General features: G+C 48.2%; 1 non-coding gene across 1 annotated transcript; it reads right to left on the reverse strand.

Moving 5' to 3' along the window:
* Window positions 1–13453: 13453 nt before the first annotated feature.
* Window positions 13454–13529, reverse strand: trnaa-ugc (transfer RNA alanine (anticodon UGC)). Its single transcript has one exon. It is a non-coding gene; the product is annotated as a tRNA-Ala (tRNA).
* Between the last annotated feature and the right edge of the window lie 277 nt (window positions 13530–13806).

Raw genomic sequence — 13806 nt, forward strand, 5'->3', positions numbered from 1 at the left:
ATCCTCTCCTCCTCTCTCCTCTTCTCTCTCCTCCTCTCCTCCTCTAATCCTCTCCTCCTCTCCTCATCTAATCCTCTCTTCCTCCCTCTTCTAATCCTCTCCTCCTCTAATCGTCTAATCCTGTTTTCCTCTCCTCCTCTCCTCCTCTTCCTCTCCTCCTCTAATCCTCTCTTCCTCTCCTCCTCTAATCCTCTCCTCCTCTCCTCCTCTAATCCTCTCCTCCTCTCCTCATCTAATCCTCTCTTCCTCCCTCTTCTAAATCCTCTCCTCCTCTAATCGTCTAATCCTGTTTTCCTCTCCTCCTCTCCTCCTCTTCCTCTCCTCTAATCCTCTCCTCCTCTAATCCTCTCCTCCTCTAATCGTCTAATCCTCTAATCCTGTTTTCCTCTCCTCCTCTCCTCCTCTAATCCTCCTCTTCCTCTCCTCCTCTAATCCTCTCTTCCTCTCCTCTTCTAATCCTCTCTTCCTCCTCCTCCTCTAATCTTCTCCTCCTCTAATCATCTCCTCCTCTCCTCTTCTACTCCTCTCCTCCTCTCCAATACTCTCCTCCTCTCCTCTTCTAATCCTCTCCTCCTCTAATCGTGTCTTCCGCTCCTCCTCTAATCCTCTAATCCTGTTTTCCTCTCCTTCTCTAATCCTCTCTTCCTCTCCTCCTCTCCTCCTCTAATCCTCTCTTCCTCTCCTCCTCTCCTCATCTAATCCTCTAATCCTCCTCTCCTCTTCTAATCCTCTCCTCCTCTAATCCTCTCCTCCTCTAATCCTCTCTTCCTCTCTTCCTCTCCTCCTCTCTTCCTCTCCTCCTCTAATCCTCTCTTCCTCTCTTCCTCTCCTCCTCTCATCCTCTCTTCCTCTCTTCCTCTCCTCCTCTAATCCTCTCTTCCTCTCTTCCTCTCTTCCTCTCCTCCTCTAATCCTCCCTTCCTCTCTTCCTCTCCTCCTCTCCTCCTCTCCTCCTCTAATCCTCTCTTCCTCTCTTCCTCTCCTCCTCTCCTCATCTAATCCTCTAATCCTCCTCTCCTCTTCTAATCTTCTCCTCCTCTCATCCTCTAATCCTCTCCTCCTCTCCTCCTCTCCTCATCTAATCCTCTAATCCTCCTCTCCTCTTCTAATCCTCTCCTCCTCTAATCCTCTAATCCTCTCCTCCTCTAATCCTCTCTTCCTCCCTTCCTCTCCTCCTCTCCTCCTCTCTTCCTCTCTTCCTCTCTTCCTCCCTCCTCTCCTCCTCTAATCCTCTCTTCCTCTCCTCCTCTCCTCCTCTCCTCCTCTAATCCTCTCCTCCTCTCCTCCTCTCTTCCTCTCCTCCTCTCCTCCTCTCCTCCTCTCTTCCTCTCTTCCTCTCCTCCTCTAATCCTCTAATCCTCTCTTCCTCTAATCCTCCTCTCCTCTTCTAATCTTCTCCTCTTCTAATCTTCTCCTCCTCTAATCCTCTCCTCCTCTAATCCTCTCCTCCTCTCATCCTCTCTTCCTCTCTTCTTCTCTTCCTCTAATCCTCTCTTCCTCCCTTCCTCTCCTCCTCTAATCCTCTCTTCCTCTCTTCCGCTCCTCCTCTCCTCCTCTAATCCTCTCTTCCTCTTCCTCTCTTCCTCTCCTCCTCTCTTCCTCTCTTCCTCTCTTCCTCTCCTCCTCTCCTCCTCTCCTCCTCTAATCCTCTCTTCCTCTCTTCCTCTCCTCCTCTCCTCCTCTAATCCTCTCTTCCTCTTCCTCTCTTCCTCTCTTCCTCTCCTCCTCTCTTCCTCTCTTCCTCTCTTCCTCTCTCCCTCTCCTCCTCTCCTCCTCTAATCCTCTCCTCCTCTCCTCCTCGCCTCCTCTCTTCCTCTCTTCCTCTCCTCCTCTAATCCTCTCCTCCTCTCTTCCTCTCTTCCTCTCCTCCTCTAATCCTCTCTTCCTCTCTTCCTCTCCTCCTCTCCTCCTCTAATCCTCTCTTCCTCCCTTCCTCTCTTCCTCTGCTCCTCTAATCCTCTAATCCTCTCTTCCTCTCCTCCTCTCCTCATCTAATCCTCTAATCCTCCTCTCCTCTTCTAATCTTCTCCTCCTCTAATCCTCTAATCCTCTCCTCCTCTCCTCCTCTCCTCATCTAATCCTCTAATCCTCCTCTCCTCTTCTAATCCTCTCCTCCTCTAATCCTCTCCTCCTCTAATCCTCTCTTCCTCCCTTCCTCTCCTCCTCTCTTCCTCTCTTCCTCTCTTCCTCCCTTCCTCTCCTCCTCTAATCCTCTCTTCCTCTCTTCCTCTCCTCCTCTCCTCCTCTAATCCTCTCTTCCTCTCTTCCTCTAATCCTCTCTTCCTCTCCTCCTCTCCTCCTCTCCTCCTCTCTTCCTCTCCTCCTCTCCTCCTCTAATCCTCTCTTCCTCTCCTCCTCTAATCCTCCCTTCCTCTCTTCCTCTCCTCCTCTCCTCCTCTCCTCCTCTAATCCTCTCTTCCTCTCCTCCTCTCCTCATCTAATCCTCTAATCCTCCTCTCCTCTTCTAATCTTCTCCTCCTCTAATCCTCTAATCCTCTCCTCCTCTAATCCTCTCCTCATCTCATCCTCTTATCCTCCTCTCCTCTTCTAATCCTCTCCTCCTCTAATCCTCTCCTCCTCTAATCCTCTCTTCCTCCCTTCCTCTCCTCCTCTCTTCCTCTCTTCCTCCCTTCCTCTCCTCCTCTAATCCTCTCTTCCTCTCTTCCTCTCATCCTCTCTTCCTCTCTTCCTCTCCTCCTCTCTTCCTCTCTTCCTCTCTTCCTCTCTTCCTCTAATCCTCTCTTCCTCTCCTCCTCTAATCCTCTCTTCCTCTCTTCCTCTCTTCCTCCCTTCCTCTCCTCCTCTAATCCTCTCTTCCTCTCTTCCTCCCTTCCTCTCTTCCTCTCCTCCTCTAATCCTCTCTTCCTCTCTTCCTCTCCTCCTCTCTTCCTCTCCTCCTCTAATCCTCTCTTCCTCTCTTCCTCTCCTCCTCTCTTCCTCTCTTCCTCTCTTCCTCTAATCCTCTAATCCTCTCTTCCTCTCCTCCTCTAATCCTCTCTTCCTCTCTTCCTCCCTTCCTCTCCTCCTCTAATCCTCTCTTCCTCTCTTCCTCCCTTCCTCTCCTCCTCTAATCCTCTCTTCCTCCCTTCCTCTCCTCCTCTAATCCTCTCTTCCTCTCTTCCTCTCCTCCTCTAATCCTCTCTTCCTCTCTTCCTCTCCTCCTCTCTTCCTCTCTTCCTCTCCTCCTCTAATCCTCTCTTCCTCTCTTCCTCCCTTCCTCTCCTCCTCTCCTCCTCTCTTCCTCTCTTCCTCTCCTCCTCTCTTCCTCTCCTCCTCTCCTCCTCTCTTCCTCTCTTCCTCTCCTCCTCTCCTCCTCTAATCCTCTAATCCTCTCTTCCTCCCTTCCTCTCCTCCTCTCTTCCTCTCCTCCTCTCTTCCTCTCCTCCTCTCCTCCTCTAATCCTCTCTTCCTCCCTTCCTCTCTTCCTCCCTTCCTCTCTTCCTCTAATCCTCTCTTCCTCTAATCCTCTCTTCCTCCCTTCCTCTCCTCTAATCCTCTCTTCCTCTCCTCCTCTAATCCTCTCTTTCTCTCCTCCTCTCCTCCTCTCTTCCTCCCTTCCTCTCCTCCTCTAATCCTCTCCTCCTCTCCTCCTTTCCTCCTCTCCTCTTCTAATCCTCTCTTCCTCTCCTCCTCTCCTCCTCTAACCCTCTCCTCCTCTCTTCCTCTCCTCCTCTAATCCTCTCTTCCTCTCCTCCTCTAATCCTCTCTTCCTCTCCTCCTCTAATCCTCTCCTCCTCTCCTCTCTCCTCTCCTCTCCTCTCTTCCTCTCCCTCCTCTCCTCCTCTAATCCTCTCCTCCTCTAATCCTCTCCTCCTCGCCTCCTCTCCTCCTCTCCTCCTCTAATCCTCTCCTCCTCTCCTCCTCTCCTCCTCTCTTCCTCTCCTCCTCTCCTCCTCTCTTCCTCTCCTCCTCTCTTTCCTCCCTTCCTCTCCTCCTCTAATCCTCTCTTCCTCTCTTCCCCTCCTCCTCTCCTCCTCTCCTCTTCTAATCCTCTCCTCCTCTCCTCCTCTCCTCTAATCCTCTCCTCCTCTCTTCCTCTCCTCCTCTCCTCCTCTCTTCCTCTCCTCCTCTCTTCCTCTCCTCCTCTCTTCCTCTCCTCCTCTCCTCCTCATCCTCTCTTCCTCCCTTCCTCTCATCCTCTCCTCCTCTAATCCTCTCTTCCTCTCCTCCTCTCCTCCTCTAATCCTCTCCTCCTCTCCTCCTCTAATTTACATTTACATTTAAGTCATTTAGCAGACGCTCTTATCCAGAGCGACTTACAAATTGGTGCGTTAATCCTCTCCTCCTCTAATCCTCTCTTCCTCTCCTCCTCTCCTCCTCTCCTCCTCTAATCCTCTCCTCCTCTCCTCCTCTCCTCTTCTAATCCTCTCCTCCTCTCCTCCTCTCTTCCTCTCTTCCTCTAATCCTCTCTTCCTCTCTACCTCTCTTCCTCCCTTCCTCTAATCCTCTCCTCCTCTCTCCTCTCTTCCTCTCTTCCTCTCTTCCTCTCTTCCTCTACTTTTCTCTTCCTCTCCTCCTCTCCTCTTCTCCTCCTCTCCTCCTCTCTTCCTCTCTTCCTCTACTTTTCTCTTCCTCTCCTCTTCTAATCCTCTCCTCCTCTCCTCCTCTCTTCCTCTCTTCCTCTCTTCCTCTACTCTTCTCTTTCGGTTATTACTACATCTTGGCAGCTCCAGACCAGACCAGGACCCCATGAAAGCAGTCATGAAAGCACAAGCATTTATCTGGCTTATTCTACAAAGGAAACCAAAGACTTGGAAGAACTAATCTCCATGTTGACTGAACATCAGCCAGACATTTCAGAACCGTTCTTGTGTATATGATGTCGATCTATAGAGACGACTGTTTATGGTCAGTGTGAGTAATACACCTACCGCTAATTCAGTTAAACATTTTTACCAAACAGAAGGTCTGTCCAAAATAGCACCCTATTCCCTATGTAGTGCGCTATATAGGGAATAGGGTGCCATTTGGGACGTAGTTAAGATTGCGACAAAATCGTAAACCAGGGGTGTCAAACATGCATTGGGTAAAAATAAAAACAAACTGAATATACTTTAAAATGACTAAAACCAAATGGAATGTTTATACATGATAATGGAGCTACATTCATACAGTATCTTGACTGTGTCCAGCTCACTGATAATCACTACATTCATATACAGCATCTTGACTGTGTCCAGCTCACTGATAATCACTACATTCATATACAGCATCTTGACTGTGTCCAGCTCACTGATAATCACTACATTCATATACAGCATCTTGACTGTGTCCAGCTCACTGATAATCACTACATTCATATACAGCATCTTGACTGTGTCCAGCTCACTGATAATCACTGCATTCATACAGTATCTTGACTGTGTCCAGCTCACTGATAATCACTACATTCATACAGTATCTTGACTGGGTCCAGCTCACTGATAATCACTACATTCATACAGTATCTTGACTGTGTCCAGCTCACTGATAATCACTACATTCATATACAGCATCTTGACTGTGTCCAGCTCACTGATAATCACTACATTCATACAGTATCTTGACTGTGTCCAGCTCACTGATAATCACTACATTCATTTACAGCATCTTGACTGTGTCCAGCTCACTGATAATCACTACATTCATATACAGCATCTTGACAGTGTCCAGCTCACTGATAATCACTACATTCATACCGTATCTTGACTGTGTCCAGCTCACTGATAATCACTACATTCTTACAGGATCTTGACTGTGTCCAGCTCACTGATAATCACTACATTCATTTACAGCATCTTGACTGTGTCAAGCTCACTGATAATCACTGCATTCATATACAGCATCTTGACTGTGTCCAGCTCACTGATAATCACTACATTCATATACAGCATCTTGACTGTGTCCAGCTCACTGATAATCACTACATTCATTTACAGCATCTTGACTGTGTCCAGCTCACTGATAATCACTACATTCATATACAGCATCTTGACTGTGTCCAGCTCACTGATAATCACTACATTCATACAGTATCTTGACTGTGTCCAGCTCACTGATAATCACTGCATTCATACAGTATCTTGACTGTGTCCAGCTCACTGATAATCATTACATTCATACAGTATCTTGACTGTGTCCAGCTCACTGATAATCACTACATTCATATACAGCATCTTGACTGTGTCCAGCTCACTGATAATCACTACATTCATACAGTATCTTGACTGTGTCCAGCTCACTGATAATCACTACATTCATATACATCATCTTGACTGTGTCCAGCTCACTGATAATCACTACATTCATACAGTATCTTGACTGTGTCCAGCTCACTGATAATCACTACATTCTTACAGTATCTTGACTGTGTCCAGCTCACTGATAATCACTACATTCATTTACAGCATCTTGACTGTGTCCAGCTCACTGATAATCACTACATTCATATACAGCATCTTGACTGTGTCCAGCTCACTGATAATCACTACATTCATACAGTATCTTGACTGTGTCCAGCTCACTGATAATCACTGCATTCATACAGTATCTTGACTGTGTCCAGCTCACTGATAATCATTACATTCATACAGTATCTTGACTGTGTCCAGCTCACTGATAATCACTACATTCATATACAGCATCTTGACTGTGTCCAGCTCACTGATAATCACTACATTCATACAGTATCTTGACTGTGTCCAGCTCACTGATAATCACTACATTCCTACAGTATCTTGACTGTGTCCAGCTCACTGATAATCACTACATTCATTTACATCATCTTGACTGTGTCCAGCTCACTGATAATCACTACATTCATATACAGCATCTTGACTGTGTCCAGCTCACTGATAATCACTACATTCATATACAGCATCTTGACTGTGTCCAGCTCACTGATAATCACTGCATTCATACAGTATCTTGACTGTGTCCAGCTCACTGATAATCACTGCATTCATACAGTATCTTGACTGTGTCCAGCTCGCTGATAATCACTACATTCATATACAGCATCTTGACTGTGTCCAGCTCGCTGATAATCATTACATTCATACAGTATCTTGACTGTGTCCAGCTCACTGATAATCACTACATTCATATACAGCATCTTGACTGTGTCCAGCTCACTGATAATCACTACATGCATACAGTATCTTGACTGTGCCCAGCTCACTGATAATCACTACATTCTTACAGTATCTCGACTGTGTCCAGCTCACTGATAATCACTACATTCATTTACATCATCTTGACTGTGTCCAGCTCACTGATAATCACTACATTCATACAGTATCTTGTGTGTTTTCCGCTCACTGATAATCACTACATTCATATAGAGCATCTTGACTGTGTCCAGCTCACTGATAATCACTACATTCATATACAGCATCTTGACTGTGTCCAGCTCACTGATAATCACTACATTCATATACAGCATCTTGACTGTGTCCAGCTCACTGATAATCACTACATTCATATACAGCATCTTGACTGTGTCCAGCTCACTGATAATCACTACATTCATATACAGTATCTTGACTGTGTCCAGCTCACTGATAATCACTGCATTCATACAGTATCTTGACTGTGTCCAGCTCGCTGATAATCATTACATTCATACAGCATCTTGACTGTGTCCAGCTCACTGATAATCACTACATTCATACAGTATCTTGACTGTGTCCAGCTCACTGATAATCACTACATTCATACAGTATCTTGACTGTGTCCAGCTCACTGATAATCACTACATTCATTTACAGCATCTTGACTGTGTCCAGCTCACTGATAATCACTACATTCATATACAGCATCTTGACTGTGTCCAGCTCACTGATAATCACTACATTCATACAGTATCTTGACTGTGTCCAGCTCACTGATAATCACTACATTCATACAGTATCTTGACTGTGTCCAGCTCATCCAAATGGAAGCTAGACAGTCCGGGAGCATCGGGGGGAAAAAAACAACGTTTTTGTGTAAATTTTGACTTTGAGGAAATATAATATGTTCTGTGCGGCCCTCCAGACCTCGTTGAAGCCCGAATGCAGCCCCCAGGGCAAAATGAGTTTGACACCCCTGCCGTAAACAATGAGCATGCTTCGGGCATGGAAGCTTATCTCCCTAGCTAGTCAGGGGAAAGGTATTTGGAGTCGACCTAGCGAGAGGAGAGCAGCTGGAAGCTTATCTCCCGAGCTAGTCAGGGGAAAGGTATTTGGGGTCGACCTAGCGAGAGGAGAGCAGCTGGAAGCTTATCCCCAAGGGGAAAGGTAGTTGGAGTCGACCTAGCGAGAGGAGAGCAGCTGGAAGTTTATCTCCCGAGCTAGTCAGGGGAAAGGTAGTTGGAGTCGACCTAGCGAGAGGAGAGCAGCTGGAAGCTTATCCCCCTAGCTAGTCAGGGGAAAGGTAGTTGGAGTCGACCTAGCGAGAGGAGAGCAGCTGGAAGCTTATCCCCAAGGGGAAAGGTAGTTGGAGTCAACCTAGCGAGAGGAGAGCAGCTGGAAGCTTATCTCCCTAGCTAGTCAGGGGAAAGGTAGTTGGAGTCGACCTAGCGAGAGGAGGGCAGCTGGAAGCTTATCTCCCTAGCTAGTCAGGATAAAGGTATTTGGAGTCGACCTAGCGAGAGGAGAGCAGCTGGAAGCTTATCTCCCGAGCTAGTCAGGGGAAAGGTAGTTGGAGTCGACCTAGCGAGAGGAGGGCAGCTGGAAGCTTATCTCCCTAGCTAGTCAGGATAAAGGTATTTGGAGTCGACCTAGCGAGAGGAGAGCAGCTGGAAGCTTATCTCCCGAGCTAGTCAGGGGAAAGGTAGTTGGAGTCGACCTAGCGAGAGGAGAGCAGCTGGAAGCTTATCTCCCGAGCTAGTCAGGGGAAAGGTAGTTGGAGTCGACCTAGCGAGAGGAGAGCAGCTGGAAGCTTATCTCCCGAGCTAGTCAGGGGAAAGGTAGTTGGAGTCGACCTAGCGAGAGGAGAGCAGCTGGAAGCTTATCTCCCTAGCTAGTCAGGGGAAAGGTATTTGGAGTCGACCTAGCGAGAGGAGAGCAGCTGGAAGCTTATCTCCCGAGCTAGTCAGGGGAAAGGTAGTTGGAGTCGACCTAGCGAGAGGAGAGCAGCTGGAAGTTTATCTCCCGAGCTAGTCAGGGGAAAGGTAGTTGGAGTCGACCTAGCGAGAGGAGAGCAGCTGGAAGCTTATCCCCCTAGCTAGTCAGGGGAAAGGTAGTTGGAGTCGACCTAGCGAGAGGAGAGCAGCTGGAAGCTTATCCCCAAGGGGAAAGGTAGTTGGAGTCAACCTAGCGAGAGGAGAGCAGCTGGAAGCTTATCTCCCTAGCTAGTCAGGGGAAAGGTAGTTGGAGTCGACCTAGCGAGAGGAGGGCAGCTGGAAGCTTATCTCCCTAGCTAGTCAGGATAAAGGTATTTGGAGTCGACCTAGCGAGAGGAGAGCAGCTGGAAGCTTATCTCCCGAGCTAGTCAGGGGAAAGGTAGTTGGAGTCGACCTAGCGAGAGGAGGGCAGCTGGAAGCTTATCTCCCTAGCTAGTCAGGATAAAGGTATTTGGAGTCGACCTAGCGAGAGGAGAGCAGCTGGAAGCTTATCTCCCGAGCTAGTCAGGGGAAAGGTAGTTGGAGTCGACCTAGCGAGAGGAGAGCAGCTGGAAGCTTATCTCCCGAGCTAGTCAGGGGAAAGGTAGTTGGAGTCGACCTAGCGAGAGGAGAGCAGCTGGAAGCTTATCTCCCGAGCTAGTCAGGGGAAAGGTAGTTGGAGTCGACCTAGCGAGAGGAGAGCAGCTGGAAGCTTATCTCCCTAGCTAGTCAGGGGAAAGGTATTTGGAGTCGACCTAGCGAGAGGAGAGCAGCTGGAAGCTTATCTCCCGAGCTAGTCAGGGGAAAGGTAGTTGGAGTCGACCTAGCGAGAGGAGAGCAGCTGGAAGCTTATCCCCCTAGCTAGTCAGGGGAAAGGTAGTTGGAGTCGACCTAGCGAGAGGAGAGCAGCTGGAAGCTTATCCCCAAGGGGAAAGCTAGTTGAAGTCGACCTAGCGAGAGGAGAGCAGCTGGAAGCTTATCTCCCTAGCTAGTAAGGGGAAAGGTAGTTGGAGTCGACCTAGCGAGAGGAGGGCAGCTGGAAGCTTATCTCCCTAGCTAGTCAGGTTAAAGGTATTTGGAGTCGACCTAGCGAGAGGAGAGCAGCTGGAAGCTTATCTCCCGAGCTAGTCAGGGGAAAGGTAGTTGGAGTCGACCTAGCGAGAGGAGAGCAGCTGGAAGCTTATCTCCCGAGCTAGTCAGGGGAAAGGTAGTTGGAGTCGACCTAGCGAGAGGAGAGCAGCTGGAAGCTTATCTCCCGAGCTAGTCAGGGGAAAGGTAGTTGGAGTCGACCTAGCGAGAGGAGAGCAGCTGGAAGCTTATCTCCCTAGCTAGTCAGGGGAAAGGTATTTGGAGTCGACCTAGCGAGAGGAGAGCAGCTGGAAGCTTATCTCCCGAGCTAGTCAGGGGAAAGGTAGTTGGAGTCGACCTAGCGAGAGGAGAGCAGCTGGAAGCTTATCCCCCTAGCTAGTCAGGGGAAAGGTAGTTGGAGTCGACCTAGCGAGAGGAGAGCAGCTGGAAGCTTATCCCCAAGGGGAAAGGTAGTTGAAGTCGACCTAGCGAGAGGAGAGCAGCTGGAAGCTTATCCCCCTAGCTAGTCAGGGGAAAGGTAGTTGGAGTCGACCTAGCGAGAGGAGAGCAGCTGGAAGCTTATCTCCCGAGCTAGTCAGGGGAAAGGTAGGTGGAGTCGACCTAGCGAGAGGCGAGCAGCTGGAAGCTTATCTCCCGAGCTAGTCAGGGGAAAGGTAGTTGGAGTTGACCTAGCGAGAGGAGAGCAGCCGAAGCTTATCTCCCGAGCTAGTCAGGGGAAAGGTATTTGGAGTCGACCTAGCGAGAGAAGAGCAGCTGGAAGCTTATCTCCCGAGCTAGTCAGGGGAAAGGTAGTTGGAGTCGACCTAGCGAGAGGAGAGCAGCTGGAAGGTTATCTCCCGAGCTAGTCAGGGGAAAGGTATTTGGAGTCGACCTAGCGAGAGTAGAGCAGCTGGAAGCTTATCTCCCGAGCTAGTCAGGGGAAAGGTATTTGGAGTCGACCTAGCGAGAGGAGAGCAGCTGGAAGCTTATCTCCCGAGCTAGTCAGGGGAAAGGTAGTTGGAGTCGACCTAGCGAGAGGAGAGCAGCTGGAAGGTTATCTCCCGAGCTAGTCAGGGGAAAGGTATTTGGAGTCGACCTAGCGAGAGGAGAGCAGCTGGAAGCTTATCTCCCTAGCTAGTCAGGGGAAAGGTAGTTGGAGTCGACCTAGCGAGAGGAGAGCAGCTGGAAGCTTATCTCCCTAGCTAGTCAGGGGAAAGGTAGTTGGAGTCGACCTAGCGAGAGGAGAGCAGCTGGAAGCTTATCTCCCGAGCTAGTCAGGGGAAAGGTAGTTGGAGTCGACCTAGCCAGAGGAGAGCAGCTGGAAGCTTATCTCCCGAGCTAGTCAGGGGAAAGGTAGTTGGAGTCGACCTAGCGAGAGGAGAGCAGCTGGAAGCTTATCTCCCTAGCTAGTCAGGGGAAAGGTAGTTGGAGTCGACCTAGCGAGAGGAGAGCAGCTGGAAGCTTATCTCCCGAGCTAGTCAGGGGAAAGGTAGTTGGAGTCGACCTAGCGAGAGGAGAGCAGCTGGAAGCTTATCTCCCTAGCTAGTCAGGGGATAGGTAGTTGGAGTCGACCTAGCGAGAGGAGAGCAGCTGGAAGCGTTTACTCCAGTTAGAGCATGTCAGCACCAACTGTGATGTCAGGATTTGTCAACCAGAGGGAGTGATTGTGAAAACAAAGGCGACCCACTCACACTCTGACTCACAGACAGGCTGATTCCCAAATTGCATCCTATTCCCTATATAGCACAGTAGTGCACTATATAGGGAATAAGGTGCAATTTTGTACAGACACACTGTGTACTTTTGGGTAACACATTACATTTCCATGTTGTGTAATAGGGAAGCTAGGAGGTGAAGAAGCCTCCTGACGTACTAGTTAGTAGAGGGCTAGGTCTCCTGTTATACCCTAAAGCTTTCAGATCATCCTGTTGATTAATCACAGCAATAAAGCCATGTGGGGGAAAGCCCCTGATCAATTGTGTTCTTTCACCAAGTATTGGAGGGAGATTTGTTAACATTTTATGAGAACATTAGTTATCATATTTAATTGATCTGTCCAGAAACCAAACAATGTACAATAAAATGTATTGTTGTCCAACTGTATGTAGCCTCTAGTCAAGTACATACTAGTGCTTAGCTTTCTTTATTCTCATCCAGGGTAGAGTTTTGTACTCCCTCTCTATTTAAACTTCAGCCTTTAGATATCGATACCTTACCTTTTGCACACCAGATTATGTGCCTCAGAGAGCTACGTAGGATAGAAGGCACCTGAATAGAGCTACGTAGGATAGAAGCCACCTGAATAGAGCTACGTAGGATAGAAGCCACCTGAATAGAGCTACGTAGGATAGAAGCCACCCGAATAGAGCTACGTAGGATAGAAGCCACCCGAATAGAGCTACGTAGGATAGAAGGCACCCGAATAGAGCTACGTAGGATAGAAGCCACCTGAATAGAGCTACGTAGGATAGAAGCCACCTGAATAGAGCTACGTAGGATAGAAGCCACCTGAATAAAGCTACATAGGATAGAAGCCACCTGAATAGAGCTACGTAGGATAGAAGCCACCTGAATAGAGCTACGTAGGATAGAAGCCACCTGAATAGAGCTACGTAGGATAGAAGGCACCTGAATAGAGCTACGTAGGATAGAAGCCACCTGAATAGAGCTACGTAGGATAGAAGCCACCTGAATAGAGCTACGTAGGATAGAAGCCACCTGAATAGAGCTACGTAGGATAGAAGCCACCTGAATAAAGCTACATAGGATAGAAGCCACCTGAATAGAGCTACGTAGGATAGAAGCCACCTGAATAGAGCTACGTAGGATAGAAGCCACCTGAATAGAGCTACGTAGGATAGAAGGCACCTGAATAGAGCTACGCAGGATAGAAGCCACCTGAATAGAAGCCACCTGAATAGAGCTATGTAGGATAGAAGCCACCTGAATAGAGCTACGTAGGATAGAAGTCACCTGAATAGCTCTATTCAGGACAGAAGCCACCTGAATAGAGCTACGTAGGATAGAAGGCACCTGAATAGAGCTACGTAGGACAGAAGCCACCTGAATAGAGCTATACAGGATAGAAGCCACCTGAATAGAGCTACGTAAGACAGAAGCCACCTGAATAGAGCTACGTAGGACAGAAGCCACCTGAATAGAGCTATGTAGGATAGAAGCCACCTGACGAGAATCAACAAGTAGTGAAAGCAGCCTCAGGGCATGGAAGCAGCATATGAGTTAAATGGAATACCAAATGTACATTTTAGTAGATGCTCTTATCAATAGCAACTTACAGTAATGAGTGCATACTTTTTCATACTGGTCCCACATGGGAATCGAACCCACAACCATGACATTGCAAGCACCATGCTCTACCAACTGAGCCACATGGGACCCTATTCCCAATTTTAAAAATGGTTAAATCTCACCCTTCATTAACTGGTATAACAGAATATGTAGAGGACTGGTTAAATCTCACCCTCCATTAACTGGTAGAACAGAATATGTAGAGGACTGGTTACATCTCACCCTCCATTAACTGGTAGAACAGAATATGTAGAGGACTGGTTAAATCTCACCCTTCATTAACTGGTAGAACAGAATATGTAGAGGACTGGTTAAATCTCACCCTCCATTAACTGGTATAACAGAATATGTAGAGGACTGGTTACA

This window comes from Oncorhynchus nerka, linkage group LG14 (assembly GCF_034236695.1).
Source record: "Oncorhynchus nerka isolate Pitt River linkage group LG14, Oner_Uvic_2.0, whole genome shotgun sequence".
NCBI classification, from domain to species: Eukaryota; Metazoa; Chordata; class Actinopteri; order Salmoniformes; family Salmonidae; genus Oncorhynchus; species Oncorhynchus nerka.